Raw genomic sequence first — 16889 nt, forward strand, 5'->3', positions numbered from 1 at the left:
AGCACCGGGACAGCTCCTTCAAGCCACCTCTCATCCACTTTCAACTAGTCATTTCCCTCATTCTAACCTCCCACCCGCCAAACACTCCTGCTACTACACAACACTTTTATAGCTTTTTACAATCCTCACTCTTCTCCAACACATCGCCATGTGTGAGTGCAGGCTGATTAAAATCACAGATAGAGGAGGACAAACTCATTCAATCCAAACACCAGGATTGCTGGGATCAGCCAGCTGAATGGAACACACACACACACACACACACACAACACACACACACACACACACACACACACACACACACACACACACACACACACACACACACACACACACACAGCCGAGAGAAAAAAGACCAAATATAGAACACTTGTGATTGTAAATAAGCTGTTGTCAGCAAATGTCCTCCTGAAGCTGCTGTCAGCATAGTAGGAATCAGTAGGGTTCATCTGAGAGTCTTTACACAGAGAGAGAGAGAGAGAGAGAGAGAGAGAGAGAAAGAGAGAGAGAGTGAGAGAGAGAGTCTTCCCTGAGGATAGCAATGAACAGGGGCAGCCTGCACTTTGAATGTCATTTTTGACATTATCCTAGTTCACACACACACACACACACACACACACCCACACACACACACACACACACACACAACACCACACACACACACACACACACACCACACACACACACACACACACACACACACACACACACACACACAGTTTCATGGCTGGCTTCTACACAGCAAAAAGAGTTGTACCCCCTCTCCCCCATCATTCTCTCTCCTGCCTCCCTCTGTGTATCTCACCTGCCAGGACCTGCAGGACACCCCCTCTTTCCACTATTGCTTAACCCCCCCCCCCCCCCCCCCCCCCCCCCCCCCCTACCCCCCCCCTCATTCTCTGTGCCCTGGCTCTCATAGGCCTCCACCCCCTCCCTCCATTCTCTCATTCTCTGTGCCCTGGCTCTCATAGGCCCCCTCCCCCCCCCCCCCCTGTTCTCTGTGCCCTGGCTCTCATGGCCTCCACCCCCTCCCTCCATTCTCTGTGCCCTGGCTCTCAATAGCCCCCCTCCCCCCCCCTGTTCTCTGTGCCCTGGCTCTCATAGACCTCCACACCCCCCCTCCCCCCCCCCCCTCCCCTGTTCTCTGTCCCCTGGCTCTCATAGGCCTCCACACCACCCCCCCCCCCCCCTGTTCTCTGTGACCTGGCTCTCATAGGCCTCCACACCCCCCCCCCCCCTCCGTTCTCTGTGCCCTGGCTCTCATAGGCCTCCACACCCCCCCCCCCCCCCCCCCGTTCTCTGTGCCCTGGCTCTCATAGCCCTCTTGCTCCCTCCATCTCTCTCTGTCAGCTCATTAAGTTTGACTTATCTCACCGAGCAAAGCGGAAATTAAATCCAGCGCCCCCAAACCCCCCGCCCCCCCCCTTCACCCCGGCGCCTCCTTTACTTGTTCTTCCACCCCCCCTCCTCCACCCCCTCCTCCACCCGTGTACCCAGGTCAATGGAAGTAAATGTTGCTTTGTGTGTGTGTGTGTGCCACTGTTGCTCTTTGTGCTGTGTTTGTACTTAACTGGGGCTCATAAAGGCTGGCTGCTCTCTAGAGGTTTCACACCGTGTTAAATGTCTCTGGCAGATGGGGAGTGCTATATTTAAAGAATCATTTTGCCGCTGTGCTTATGATGATTTATTAAATCTAGGTCACCTACGTAGCTGAAATGTGCAATTATTGCTGAAATTGGAGAGCTACTGTAGGACGTATGACCAGAGAAAACTGTGAAAACGCTGTCTGTTCACGGGCCCAAAGAAAAAAGTTAGCAGAGACCTATAGCAGCTTTGTGCTACTCTTATCGAGTGCATGTTGGCAATGGTATCATTGACTATGATGATCTGGCTTGCTGCTTTGCTCCTATGTCGCAGCTCTGTCTCCTGCTCCAAAGTGCGGCATCTAGTGCAGGCAACACATTGACTATGGATAAGCAGCTCATACAAGCCCACGTCAAATAATCCAAACCATCCTTTTAACACCACAGATAAACAGGCAGGAATCCACTGGCTGAATAAAAGATCAAGACCCCCTTAGTCACCTCACTCCATCCATTTATCGACTGCGGCCCCCGATTATCAGCACTTCCTTTCCTCCTCCTCTATTGATAGCAGAATTCTCCATTCTGCCCTCGTTCAGTCTCCCTGTCCCTCTCTTCTCTCTTCCTGCACTACAAACCACTCACATCCCTGCCTCTAGCTCCAGAGCTCACCATCCCTGCCTCTAACTCCACAGCTCACCATCCCTGCCTCTAGCTCCAGAGCTCACCATCCCTGCATCTAACTCCACAGCTCACCATCCCTGCCTCTAACTCCACAGCTCATCATCCCTGCATCTAACTCCACAGCTCACCATCCCTGCCTCTAACTCCACAGCTCATCATCCCTGCCTCTAGCTCCAGAGCTCACCATCCCTGCATTTAACTCCAGAGCTCACATCCCTGCCTCTAGCTTCAGAGCTCACCATCCCTGCCTCTAACTCCAGAGCTCATCATCCCTGCCTCTAACTCCAGAGCTCATCATCCCTGCCTCTAGCTCCAGAGCTCACCATCCCTGCCTCTAACTCCAGAGCTCACCATCCCTGCCTCTAACTCCAGAGCTCATCATCCCTGCCTCTAACTCCAGAGCTCACCATACCTGCCTCTAGCTCCACAGCTCACCATCCCTGCCTCTAGCTCCAGAGGGGAGTAAGAGTTTAATGTATGCAATAGGAGAGTAATCAGGGTATTCTTAAGCAGTAAGACCATGCTGCACAGGGACTCACAGCAGATTAAGGAACTGTATTTGGCAGCATTAACATGAAATCGTCCATAAGCCAAGCTAATTCAACTTACACACACACACATGCACATACACACACATACACAAGTTACACAACTCACACAAATACACGCGCGCACACCCACACACTCACACACACACACACACACACACACACACAACCCACACAAATACAAACACACTAATCTAGGCCCGGGTCCAATTCTGTGTCCTCCAGCTCATTCATATCTGACAGGCTCAAGGTGCAGTTTAGCATTTAGCCTGGCCCGGTTCTGGCACTGGTACACGACAGTGACGCATACTGCAGATTAAATGTTGGTGTGATTCGTCAGCAGCCAATAGGATTAGTGCAGCAGAGTCCTGCGTTGTGGGTATTCCCACGCCTGGGAGGTGTGGCTCCCCAAGCCAGATGTTGACGTTTAGGTTTGACTCAACAGCCAAAGGGAAAGCTGGAATAGATAACCCAGGAGAACGGAGGAGGCAATGACAGCGATGGGGAGTTTAACCTGAGACCGCTAATCCTTTAATAGGTAGCTAGAGAGCGTGCTGTGTTATGAAGAGACACACATGTACAATGGGACAGCAGCATGACGTCAGTGTGACTAACCTGCTGTGTGACTAACCTGCTGTGTGAATCTGCCTTTGAAAGCTTTGGTGCTTTATTGATTTATTTGCATTTGCAACATCAGGGCTCAACATTAATAATCATCATCACTTGGCCCGCTCAGGCAAGTGGGTCAGAAATCTACTTGCCCCAAGTCCATTTCTACTCGTCCCTATACAAATTGTTTTAGTGTTTCCCACAGAATTTTGGCACAGAACTGTGGGGCGGGCGGGGCTAGGGAGTCCAGAGGACCCCGGCGCTGTTTGACAAAGACCATTGCCTCTAAACATGCTGAAAAGAAATTTGACATGGGAATTGGAACAGCTGTTGGGATTAGCGGTAAGGCAGTTTACTGACCTGGAAGCTAGCTAAAGCTAACGCACTAACGTTTGCTATAGCTAAACAAAAATAGCACCTTGTCATGGCCAATCTCACCACAAAAGTGATATTATCCTATGTTTTGGATATTGCCAGGCCCGGGACATAACAACATGTGTCCCTCCAGTAGCCTGGTGAAATGGGTGTAGGGTTTAGCCACGGTGATGTTGTAGGTGTTGCTCTCAACATGGGCTAAAGAAGCGGACTTACTCTTTCATCCCCAGTAGACGTGATTTGCAGAGTTTGCTATTGGTAAAGAAATGAATAGCTTCACTTGGTCGCCATTAGTACAATTAGCTTTCATATAGCCTAAACAAAGAACAATAATGTAATGAAAGCGGCGTATAAGAGCATTATTATTTATTGTATATTTCTTTACCACTTGCTAGATTGACTTGCCTGACATGGCATTTTACTCGTCCATGGCATGCGGGCAACCCTTATTGTTGAGCCCTGAACAAAGCTGGCCAAAAATGGCAGCAGATGCATACTAAGACATCATGAAAGCAGAGTTCACACTAGCTCCATACTGCCAGGACAAAGATGAAGATATAGACACGAAAAATGTTAAATGCAACTAACATTATCCACAGAAGACTGACCTTTTAGTAATAAAGAGTTGTTAGTGGTTTTTATTACATAAAAATAGAGCAGACACCCACAGAAAGTGCTTGACCCAAAACACTGCCTCCAAAAGTATTATTTTTAACGTGTAAGTGCAGACAGTGTGTGGGTGTTTTCTCTGTTTTTCTGGACTCTTCTGCTACGCCTTTGTCACTAAGTCTGCCACTCTGGTGTGCAAAATCTTTCCGCATTCTTAGTTTTTTTGGCCTTACATTATATGTCAGGTCAATTCAAGAAGTATCATTGCCTCAATACAGCTGATGTAGCCACTAGCCATGCTTTATTTTATGGGATATTTCAGGTGAGCAACCATTCATCCGCTGTGCAGTGATTTCTACAGTACAGAGTCTCCCTTCTCCCACCATCTTCACTTCCTCCTGTACATAGAAATGTAAAGAAGTTCCTGGAAGGGCAAAATTACTTTATTATTTTTGTATCATATTTTGTGCAATTCTATGGATTTCCTACACAAACCTATTGCACATCCTTTAAAAGGACTTCAGCATGGATGAGTCTGTTGTCTGAGTTAGCCAACAGGCCAATTTCCAAAAAAACTTGGTATGTCCCTTTAAGCAAACGCAGGACATCTCCTGATAGCCTTTACCTGCCAGGCAGAAAGCCCCGTGCACTCACTGTCAGAACAAACAGAGCCGCGGCCCATCCTGAGATCACAGCCAGGCAAGAGACCTCGCCTGCAGCAAGCAAGAGACCTCGCCTGGAGCAAGCTAGACCACACACACACACACACACACACACACACACACACACACACACACACACACACACACACACACACACACACACACACAGACTCACTCTCTCTCTCTCTCTCTCCTCTCTCTCTCTCTCCTCTCTCTCTCTCTCTCTCTCTCTCTCTCTCTCTCTCTCTCTCTCTCTCTCTCTCTCTCTCTCTCTCTCTCTTCTCTCTCTCTCTCTCTCTCTCTCTCTCTCTCTCTCCCTGACAATCAAAATACATGTACCGTACTCACATTGATGCACACAAACGGCTGACAACAACACACACAAACACACACACACCTCATGCAATTTTTACCAGATGCACAGATGAACAACAAACAAACAAATAAAGAACAAATAAACAAACCGCAGGTTCACATAATGGCCGCCACAGAAACGACAGAAGATTCAATCTCAGTGTCTCTCTCTCTCTCTCTCTTTCTCTCTCTCTCTGGGGAAAGTAGAAACATGGAGTGAGGGATTTAGAGAGCGGGAGAGGGAGTGAAAGATTGTGTGTGTGGGTGAGTGCCAATGTCCTCAACAGAAAAAAAACAACATCAGAACATGTCTGAGTGGATTATAACTATACCACGTCACTGGGGAGTGGGAGGGAGGGAGCGAGGGAGGGAGAGGAGGGAAGGTAGGAAGGAAGGGTGAAAAGAAATGTGTGATGATGATGCTGTCACACCTGTCACAGGTTTATTATCACTATGAATAAATACAAACACTCATACACAAACATACACTAGAGCCAACTATTCTCTATCTCTCTCTCTCTCTCACACACACACACACACACACACACACACACACACACACACACAACAGCAATACCAATCTCCCTCCCTGAATGATATCCTATGCCCCCCTCACCACCCCCCTGTATCCCATCCAGTAGCTCCATTTTAAAAGTCTGCTTCTGCAGAGGGGGCCTTCAAAGCCCAGTAATCTGTCTGGGGAAGCAGTGATGAGAGAGAGAGAGAGAGAGAGAGAGAGAGAGAGAGAGAGAGAGGGAGGGGGGGGGGGGGGGGGGGAGAGAAGAGCTCTGGATTATACCCCCCCTTTTTTTCTTTTTCTAAAGCCCCCTTTTCATTTCCTCCCTTTGCCTCAGCTCTGGTCCCACAGTCACTATAGGGGAGGATGGTCCCACAGTCACTATAGGAGAGGATGGTCCCACAGTCACTATAGGAGAGGATGGTCCCACAGTCACCATAGGAGAGGATGGTCCCACAGTCACTATAGGAGAGGATGGTCCCACAGTCACTATAGGAGAGGATGGTCCCACAGTCACTATAGGAGAGGATGGTCCCACAGTCACTATAGGAGAGGATGGTCCCACAGTCACTATAGGAGAGGATGGTCCCACAGTCACTATAGGAGATGATGGTCCCACAGTCACTATAGGAGATGATGGTCCCACAGTCACTATAGGAGAGGTTGTGGGACTCATTTCGCAGCAACTTAGCCTCCAGTCCCTGATGAAAGCAGTTAGCTCATAAATAGCCCCTACAAATGTGGGGACAAGAGACAAACATGGAATTGCAGTGATCCAAGTGAATATGAAAGTAATATAATATCGTCACAGTTATAGAGTCACCAGCAAGAATTGGACGACAAAAAAATTCCTACCATATTGAATCACTAAATATTGAACTTTCTTCAAACCAAAGACTACATTTCTGAAAACCCGAAATAACTCGTTAATCTGTTCCCCTGATATGGACTACCCCCTTACTATATTGGTTTTTATCCTACAAACACAACCATTTTAATGAAGACCACCCTTGTGCTTGACGGTAAGCTTTAATACAGTATGCACCCTATTGCTCCACCCTGCCAGGGCCCCACTGACTGGGACAGCCTAAGCCCATGATATGAGATTCCAAGTGTGATTATGAAATGTGTAAGTCACCAAAACAAGCTCCTTAAACAGCTCCTGACAGGCAATCACAGGAGAGGCATGATGGAGTAGAGGTGTAGCTTAAAAGATTAGCCCTTTGAATTAGTTTCCCTTATTGTGAACAGGGGACAGAAGGTGGGTGCTGCACAAACACACAATTACAACATATACAATTCAAGCCCTGTGGGGAATTGCAAAAGTGCTGCGAACGCTCCAAACCAGTCGCTTGCTGCCAACTCGGGAAAACCTGCGATGAAAAACGGGAGCATGAATGAGCTTGGAGCGTGATGATGTGTGGTCAGGGGAGATATGTTTCTCTGGCCAGTCCAACAGGCAGAAAGGAGGATAGGATGAAGAGAGACAGGAAGGATGGGTGGATGAGAGGTGGGGGATGGGGGGATGAGAGGTAGGGGATGGGGGGGTGAGAGGTAGGGGATGGGGGGATGAGACGGACCGTTACAGAGGAAAAACCCTCAGTCTCCCCCATCCCCACGCTGCACCTATCAACGCTCAGCTTTAGCTATTCCTTTTATCCATTCTGCTGCCAGCCTCTCTCTCAGTCCCATCCTCTATTTGCTTCTCACAGCCAGTTCTTCTTAGCGTTCTCTACAACAGTGATTCTCTTTTATACCAAAGACGACGCTTAATTTACTCCACATTAGAGCCATGGACGCCCATTTAATGACATTTTGTCTGTCGGACCCAAATCTGAGCGTATTGTTTATTGTCACATATGATTTTGTCCAGATTCCCATCTGTATTGCAGGTAGAGACATAACAATGAAAACAAAAACAGTCATTACATTCTCTAATTGTATTAACTTGATATAGATTAAAGCCCCATTGTGTAGTAGTACACTTCCCTGTTTGTACGTTCAGATATCAGCCTTAATTGACTGTTTCTGCTCTACTTTACTTTACTTACCTTTCTGCAGTGTTTATAACTGATTCACAAGGGGGGAAAACAGCTCCAAATATCCCCAAATGTTCTTGTCTCGACTTGTTTTAGTGAGAGAAAGAAGAGAATGAGCTAATCGCGTCGTGTCAAGCTAGCAAGCAAAACACGTTTCATATATGTACTTCACAATAAAAGCATCCCGTTAGTTTGTCACTGACAAACTTAATTTGAAGGAGCTGTGCAAGAAGTGGAACCCCCTCAAGGAGCCCTGGTGGTCCCCGGACACCACGTTGAGGACCACTGCTCTACAAGGTATTGCAGCAGTGCAGCCAGCATGCCACATTCAACAGACTGTGTGACCCAAAGCCTGGAATCCAGTTGTAACTTCCACAGTCATTCTCTGTGATTCTGTCCTAATCTCCTAACCTGACTCTTATGCTTTTCTTCCTCTTATCCCTTCTCCTGGCCTTTGTCTCTGCACCTGTTCTCTTGTCCTCTTGTCTCTTGTCCTCCCTGTCTCCTCCTCTGTACAGCCTGCTGTGGCTTGAGGCTGGTCCTCTCCTCCTCTGTACAGCCTGCTGTGGGTTGAGGCTGGTCCTCTCCTCCTCTGTACAGCCCGGTGTGGTTTGAGGCTGGTCCTATCCTCCTCTGTACAGCCCGGTATGGATTGAGGTAGCCTGGGTAAACCCATCCCCCACGTGACCTGCTCTCAGACCTGACTGGGAACTGAGAGAGCAGGTCACGTGGGGGCTGGGTTTACCTAGGCTAGGATTGAGGCTGGTCCTCTCCTCCTCTGTACAGCCCACTGTGGCTTGAGGCTGGTCCTCTCCTCCTCTGTACAGCCCACTGTGGCTTGAGGCTGGTCCTCTCCTCCTCTGTACAGCCTGCTGTGGGTTGAGGCTGGTCCTCTCCTCCTCTGTACAGCCCGCTGTGGGTTGAGGCTGGTCCTCTCCTCCTCTGTACAGCCCACTGTGGCTTGAGGCTGGTCCTCTCCTCCTCTGTACAGCCTGCTGTGGGTTGAGGCTGGTCCTCTCCTCCTCTGTACAGCCTGCTGTGGGTTGAGGCTGGTCCTCTCCTCCTCTGTACAGCCCACTGTGGCTTGAGGCTGGTCCTCTCCTCCTCTGTACAGCCCACTGTGGCTTGAGGCTGGTCCTCTCCTCCTCTGTACAGCCTGCTGTGGGTTGAGGCTGGTCCTCTCCTCCTCTGTACAGCCTGCTGTGGGTTGAGGCTGGTCCTCTCCTCCTCTGTACAGCCCACTGTGGCTTGAGGCTGGTCCTCTCCTCCTCTGTACAGCCCACTGTGGCTTGAGGCTGGTCCTCTCCTCCTCTGTACAGCCTGCTGTGGGTTGAGGCTGGTCCTCTCCTTCTCTGTACAGCCTGCTGTGGACTGAGGCTGGTCCTCTCCTCCTCTGTACAGCCCGCTGTGGGTTGAGGCTGGTCCTCTCCTCCTCTGTACAGCCCGCTGTGGGTTGAGGCTGGTCCTCTCCTCCTCTGTACATCCTGCTGTGGATTGAGGCTGGTCCTCTCTTCCTCTGTACAGCCTGCTGTGGATTGAGGCTGGTCCTCTCTTCCTCTGTACAGCCTGCTGTGGATTGAGGCTGGTCCTCTCCTCCTCTGTACAGCCTGCTGTGGGTTGAGGCTGGTCCTCTCTTCCTCTGTACAGCCTGCTGTGGATTGAGGCTGGTCCTCTCCTCCTCTGTACAGCCTGCTGTGGGTTGAGGCTGGTCCTCTCCTCCTCTGTACAGCCCGCTGTGGGTTGAGGCTGGTCCTCTCCTCCTCTGTACATCCTGCTGTGGATTGAGGCTGGTCCTCTCTTCCTCTGTACAGCCTGCTGTGGATTGAGGCTGGTCCTCTCCTCCTCTGTACAGCCTGCTGTGGATTGAGGCTGGTCCTCTCTTCCTCTGTACAGCCTGCTGTGGATTGAGGCTGGTCCTCTCTTCCTCTGTACAGCCTGCTGTGGATTGAGGCTGGTCCTCTCCTCCTATGTACAGCCTGCTGTGGGTTGAGGCTGGTCCTCTCTTCCTCTGTACAGCCTGCTGTGGGTTGAGGCTGGTCCTCTCCTCCTCTGTACAGCCCGCTGTGGGTTGAGGCTGGTCCTCTCCTCCTCTGTACATCCTGCTGTGGATTGAGGCTGGTCCTCTCTTCCTCTGTACAGCCTGCTGTGGATTGAGGCTGGTCCTCTCCTCCTCTGTACAGCCTGCTGTGGATTGAGGCTGGTCCTCTCTTCCTCTGTACAGCCTGCTGTGGATTGAGGCTGGTCCTCTCCTCCTCTGTACAGCCTGCTGTGGATTGAGGCTGGTCCTCTCCTCCTCTATACAGTCCACTGTGGACTGAGGCTGGTCCTCTCCTCCTCTGTACAGCCCAGTGTGGACTGAGGCTGGTCCTCTCCTCCTCTATACAGTCCACTGTGGACTGAGGCTGGTCCTCTCCTCCTCTGTACAGCCTGCTGTGGGTTGAGGCTGGTCCTCTCCTCCTCTGTACAGCCTGCTGTGGATTGAGGCTGGTCCTCTCCTCCTCTGTACAGCCCAGTGTGGACTGAGGCTGGTCCTCTCCTCCTCTATACAGTCCACTGTGGACTGAGGCTGGTCCTCTCCTCCTCTGTACAGCCTGCTGTGGGTTGAGGCTGGTCCTCTCCTCCTCTGTACAGCCTGCTGTGGATTGAGGCTGGTCCTCTCCTCCTCTGTACAGCCTGCTGTGGATTGAGGCTGGTCCTCTCCTCCTCTGTACAGCCTGCTGTGGATTGAGGCTGGTCCTCTCCTCCTCTGTACAGCCTGCTGTGGACTGAGGCTGGTCCTCTCCTCCTCTGTACAGCCTGCTGTGGGTTGAGGCTGGTCCTCTCCTCCTCTGTACAGCCTGCTGTGGGTTGAGGCTGGTCCTCTCCTCCTCTGTACAGCCTGCTGTGGATTGAGGCTGGTCCTCTCCTCCTCTGTACAGCCTGCTGTGGATTGAGGCTGGTCCTCTCCTCCTCTGTACAGCCTGCTGTGGATTGAGGCTGGTCCTCTCCTCCTCTGTACAGCCTGCTGTGGACTGAGGCTGGTCCTCTCCTCCTCTGTACAGCCTGCTGTGGACTGAGGCTGGTCCTCTCCTCCTCTGTACAGCCTGCTGTGGATTGAGGGGGTGTAATGTGCTGTGATGGAGGCTTCATTTTGAATACATCCTGAGATAAATTCCTCAACAGTGGAACCATGACGGGAGCAGAGTATCGCTCAAACCTCCGGGGGAACACAAACATACAAAACACACATTGTGTGTACACACACACAGACATACACACACAGACACACACACACACACAGACATACACACACAGACATACACACACAGACATACCGGAGCGACGGACAGAGGATGCAAGGAATGGAGAGACATGGGGTGACAGTGTAGCATGGAGAAGAAAGCAGTGGCCAGCAGAGAGCGAAATGGCATTAACACTCGTCCTGTACATGTTGGAGTATGGTATGGTATATACATGAGGGGTACGGTGGCGCAGTCGGTAGCGCTGTCGCCTCACAGCTAGAAGGTCCTGAGTTCGATTCTCGTCTGGGACGCTGGAGTTGTGACCCCCCCATATCTTCAGTGCCTACTGCCCAGGTGGGCTATCTCGTCGAAAGGGCCTTTCTGTGTGGAGTTTGCATGTTCTCCCCGTACCCCCCAGGGGGTTCCTCCGTACATAACCCCCCACTAAAAACATGCAGAAGATCGTCATCCGACCAGTGACGACAACATCTGAAGTTGGTCCAATGATGGTCCAATGATGGTCCCCGGGCGCTGGAAAGAAAAAGCGACCACTGCTTCCGGCCTGCCCCCTGGAGGAAAGGACATATATGCAGAGGACATATTTCACCGGCCACCGTCAGCATGAGTGTGTGTTGTGTTGTAGTGTGTTCGTGTGACAATAAAGACGGGCTTCCGTCTGAAATCGTTTTGTGTCGTGCCTCTTTGAGTCTCGTCCCACTAAGTGTGTGGCTAGTGAGCCTATTGTGGACTTGGTTTGCCTTACTAGGCCCTGAGCTACATGCTGCATACACACTCAAAAATAGCAAAACATATTGGCTGCCCTGTATTGAAAGAAAGAGGGAGAACTGGAGGGTGAGAAAAGCATTGACTACGGCAACACTAGTCCACACTTGACTCAATAAATCGGTGGAGCTTGAGTGTTGAGACTGCATCTGGAACTAACAAAGCCTCCCTGCACCAAAACAGGAGAGGAGAGGAGAGGAGAGGAGAGGAGAGAGGAGAGGAGAGGAGAGGAGAGGAGAGGAGAGGAGAGGAGAGGAGGAGAGAGGAGAGAGGAGAGAGGAGAGAGGAGAGAGGAGAGAGGAGAAATTAAAATCTGTATGGTGCCATGGAAAATAATGTCCAGATACTACCAATAATAATATGTGCAGATCTTCGGGGAGGGCTGCATTGGTTGTAGCTGTCACGTCAAACCCCTGGCTGTGTGCTTTGCATACGCAAGCAGGTGGTCCTCCACACGTCAATACATCTGCCTAATTGAATTGAATTGGGTAAGAAATGCTGCCCCTCTCCATCCATCTCCGATCTCTCCCAACCCCCACTGTGTTAAATACACACAAATACAAATGTATGTGCACACCTATACACACAAAACATACATACACGCATCAGTGCACACACACACACACACACACACACACACACACACACACACACACACACACACACACACACATGTACACACACACACACACACACACACACACACACACACACACACACACACACACACACACACACACACAGCCCTCCAGAAATGTCATTCTAAGGTAATTACCTGGCCTCACTAACTGACAGGGTGAGGGCAGCTTTAGACCCCGGGCATTGGGAGTCGTTAACCCTATATTTACCCAATACACACACACACACACGCACACACACACATGCACGCACGTATGTACGCACACACACACACGTGCGCACACACACACACACACACACACACACACACACACACACACACACACACACACACACAGTGCGAGACAGTTTGCAGTCCAGGAAGGCAGAATAAATATGTGTCAGTCAAGCTCACTGGCCTGACCCTTTTTTAATTTCTTTCTCTCTTCCCAGGGGGGCGTCCTAATGCAGCAGCACACAGCTAATAAAGAAGAGAAGAAGAAGGAGGAGGAGGGGCGGAGCCCACAACCGCTACTGACCTCCATGTTGTGTCTCAGACCAACAGCAGCCTGCATCACACTGGCTTTTTACTGCCTGCCTTCTCACACAATGAATGCAGGAAAGCAAGAATGGACTCATAGCTTGAATAATATGGAAAAGAAAATGTAAAGAAAGATTAAGATGAAGATTCATACTATATCCTATGGAATGGGACTTATTATAGCGGGACACACAAAAGCCTACATTGACAAAAGCCTATGTATACATGTAGGGTTTACACACTCACTATGGCCTGTATGTGGCAAAGGGGGTTGGGCTATAAAACAGTCAGCACTTGCCATTATAGAGGGGATAAATGGGGACAAGTGGAGGGGAGGATGGGAGACCGTGACCTTGAGAATGACTGGGATGCCACAGTACTGTGTGTGTGTGTGTGTGTGTGTGTGTGTGTGTGTGTGTGTGTGTGCGTGTGCCGAGCGTGCACGTGTCGTGTGTGTGTTTGTGTGTGTGTGTGTGTGTGTGTGTGTGTGTGTGTGTGTGCGTGTGCCGAGCGTGCATGTGTCGTGTGTGTGTGTGCGTGTGCCGCGCATGTGTGTGTGTTAGAGAGAGACGGTCTGTGACAATTACATCTCACAACGGCCCATGTTGCGTCTCTGAACGAGGAGGCAGATGATTTAAAAGCTGTTTACGTCCAAATGAAATATAAGCTTTGCTAATCTAACGTCACCACTAGGTTGTTATCTGTATTATATATTGACATTACGGTTTGTGGACAAATCTAACATTTATTTTTTATCACAAACTAAGCACCTGTTGTGGACCAATCGTAGTATAGTTAGTTAGTAACTGAAAACTGCAAGCCAATAGCAGTTTGGCTGGTGAGTGGCTGAGTTTTCAAAAGCAAGATAAAAAATGGTATTACACTATACTGTATTAGCACTTCATGACAGGCCTCAAGTAGGCCTCAATAAGAGAGAGTCGAGGCGAGTGAGACTTAAAGACTTATTCAGGGATGTTATTCTCACAAGAAGGATATGTGAAAAGTCCTTTATTCTTTCATTTGTACTCCCAAACCTTTTGAATTGTAATGGTGTTTCCTCAGTCCTCAGTGTTCAAGAATATTTTCTTTTTTCTTTTCTTTTTTCTTTTCCATTTTCTTTTCCATTTTCATTAAGACCACTTCACACTCATGTAGCAGACAGAATAAATGACAACAAACACAGCGGCATCACAGAATTACCATGGGGGGAAAACACTGATTGGACACACTTTGAACAAGCAATTGAATGCGGCCCAATCAGCGCACACCTGGGCTATTTAAATTTGACAAATTAAAAAACAGCCAAATGCGCCAGACTCCCCCAAACCCCCACGATCCATCATTACAGTTTGATTATTTGACTCGCTGAGGCAGATTAAGCAGACTTAATTTGCTATAATTCCGCCTAAAACCTCTCTGTCGACCAGAGCTTCCCAAGCTGGCAGAACATGAACACGCTGCTGAAAACATTTAGCTATTAGGAAGAACAGAGAGAGACGGGGATGGAGGGCGGGGAGGCTCGCCGAGTGTTCTCCTCTCTGACTCCCTCCTCAGCTCCCCTACTCTCCCCCTCTCTGTGTAAATTAGTAGGGTAATAGCTCAGATATCAAGGAGAGAGAGAGAGAGAGAGAGAGAGAGAGAGAGAGAGAGAGAGAGAGAGAGAGAGGTAATGGGTTGAAATGAATGAACGCGGATCAAGGTTTCTGAACAGGGAACGTTCAGCAGTGAAATGGGAAACATATCAGGACTAATTAACGTTCCACAGCGATACTGCTTTCACACACACACACACACACACACACACACACACACACACACACACACACACACACACACACACACACACACACACAGTCACACACACTCGCAAACACACACACAGTCACACACACTCGCAAACACTCACACTCACAGAGGCCCTGTGCACATATTAGCCATGTAAATTGCACATGAACTCTTTGCCGCACCCGTAGGTTTAGCAAAGCCGAGTCCAGAATATGTCGCTGATGCGCCCACATCCAACCTACGCCATGGGCACCCGGCCAGCAGTGAAGTGGTTAAAATGTGTTAGCATTAGCATAGCACCACGCGGCGCACAGCCCAGAGGCAGTATTTATAGTATACTTGTTAAATCACAATGCATTGCCTGAGAGATGAATGCATCAAAGCAGTTTCTCTGCCGCATAATGACTATTTAAAACACTCCCTGTATACGGGGGTGTTTACTGCTTCTGTACACACACAGACACACACACACACACGCACACACACACACACACACACACGCACACACACACACACACACACGCACACGCACACATCTACCCAAACCCCCATCACCACCACCACCACCACCACATGCACACGCGCGCACACAGGAGCAATATGCAGCAGGCAGTAGCAGGGTAACAGGAGAACACTTATCAGATAGCACTCCAACACATTAAAGCTGTGAAGAGATCTGGGAGGAGAGGTGTAAAACATCTTGACGCTCATTTGTAAGGAATTAGCAAGTCAAGTCCTACAGTGCAAGTGCAGCCCGCTAGTACTGTCAACTGTAGCTCCAGGAAGGCAACATTTAAATAATCGCTGAATTTGAGTTAAAAATAATAATAATCGCAGGGCAAAACATATTTCCCCCCCCTCCCAACATATTCCCATTTGTACTACGTATATACAGGCATGAGATAGCCTATCATCTTTTATTCAATCTTAAGTTTAGAATACATTTGGTCCATATTGCTTTGGTGAATAGGGCAGAGTACTATGTGATGCTTCTGAAATCCCCTCTTTCAGAATGATAAGCCACGATTGCCTGTAGCATTAAGGTGGAAATAGGTTTTTGCTTGCAGCCTCCCTGGCTGGGACAAGGTAATTGTATCATTCATGTCCCTACTCACACATGCATGAGGTCCATCCGCATATGAAAGAAGGAGACACCTCTCTGTGGCACCTGTGCACCGCATTCCTATTCCCCCCCCGCCCACCCCCGCAAAACAAGTTCATCTTATGTCCAATCTATATTCACAACAGAAATGCCAGCAGAAAGAACAGAAAGAACCAACTCCACACAGTGTCATTTGGACTAAAGAATAATATTGCGCTCTGCTGGACAGGTCAGTCACCAGCGTGTCCCTTTTGTCTCCAATGTTCTCTCTCTCTCACACTCGTTTGTATTCCGCAGACTCCGTGTGGTGACTGACTCAAACCGACCCCCCAACATCGTCTGGCAGACACAGACACAAACGCCCCGTCTCCTCCCTCTGCGAGGACGCCGCTCCAGAAGCTTCCACGCTGCTCTGCCACAAGCTGACAGGCCCAACATCATCAACGTTCAGAGAGGCTTCTCTCTGGTGTCTGCTCCTCTCTGTCGTGGCTCTGACCCTGCTGTCACGGCTGACAGCCGCTCTCTAAAGGGTTAAAGGCGGAGCAACATGGCGTCCACAGGGCGATGGCTGTGGGAGTTTCTCCTCCACGCAATCACTGGATTACTGACAGCTTCTCACTTGATTGTTGTATACGCCCTAGGTCCAGGCAATATATCGATATTATATCGATATCATCATGATATGAGACTAGATATCGTCTTAGATCTTTGGATATTGTAATATCGTGATATGGAATCCATGATTCCGCCTGTTTTTTCTGTTTTGCGGAAATCATATAGCCCGAGAAATGCTGCTTTGATATAGACGGTTTTCACAGAATTGTGTTGCTATGGAAGCGTTTGGAACCCGTACGCCCTG

At 49.5% G+C, this 16889-nt stretch overlaps 1 protein-coding gene across 1 annotated transcript in view; it reads right to left on the bottom strand.

Moving 5' to 3' along the window:
* Positions 1-16889, bottom strand: part of brsk2a (BR serine/threonine kinase 2a) — a gene marked incomplete at both ends in the record, with an annotated part of 193565 nt that overhangs the window by 121551 nt on the left and 55125 nt on the right. The window lies entirely within an intron of this gene.

Source organism: Poromitra crassiceps (assembly GCF_964638095.1).
Source record: "Poromitra crassiceps genome assembly, chromosome: 18".
In the NCBI taxonomy this organism is placed as follows: Eukaryota; Metazoa; Chordata; class Actinopteri; order Beryciformes; family Melamphaidae; genus Poromitra; species Poromitra crassiceps.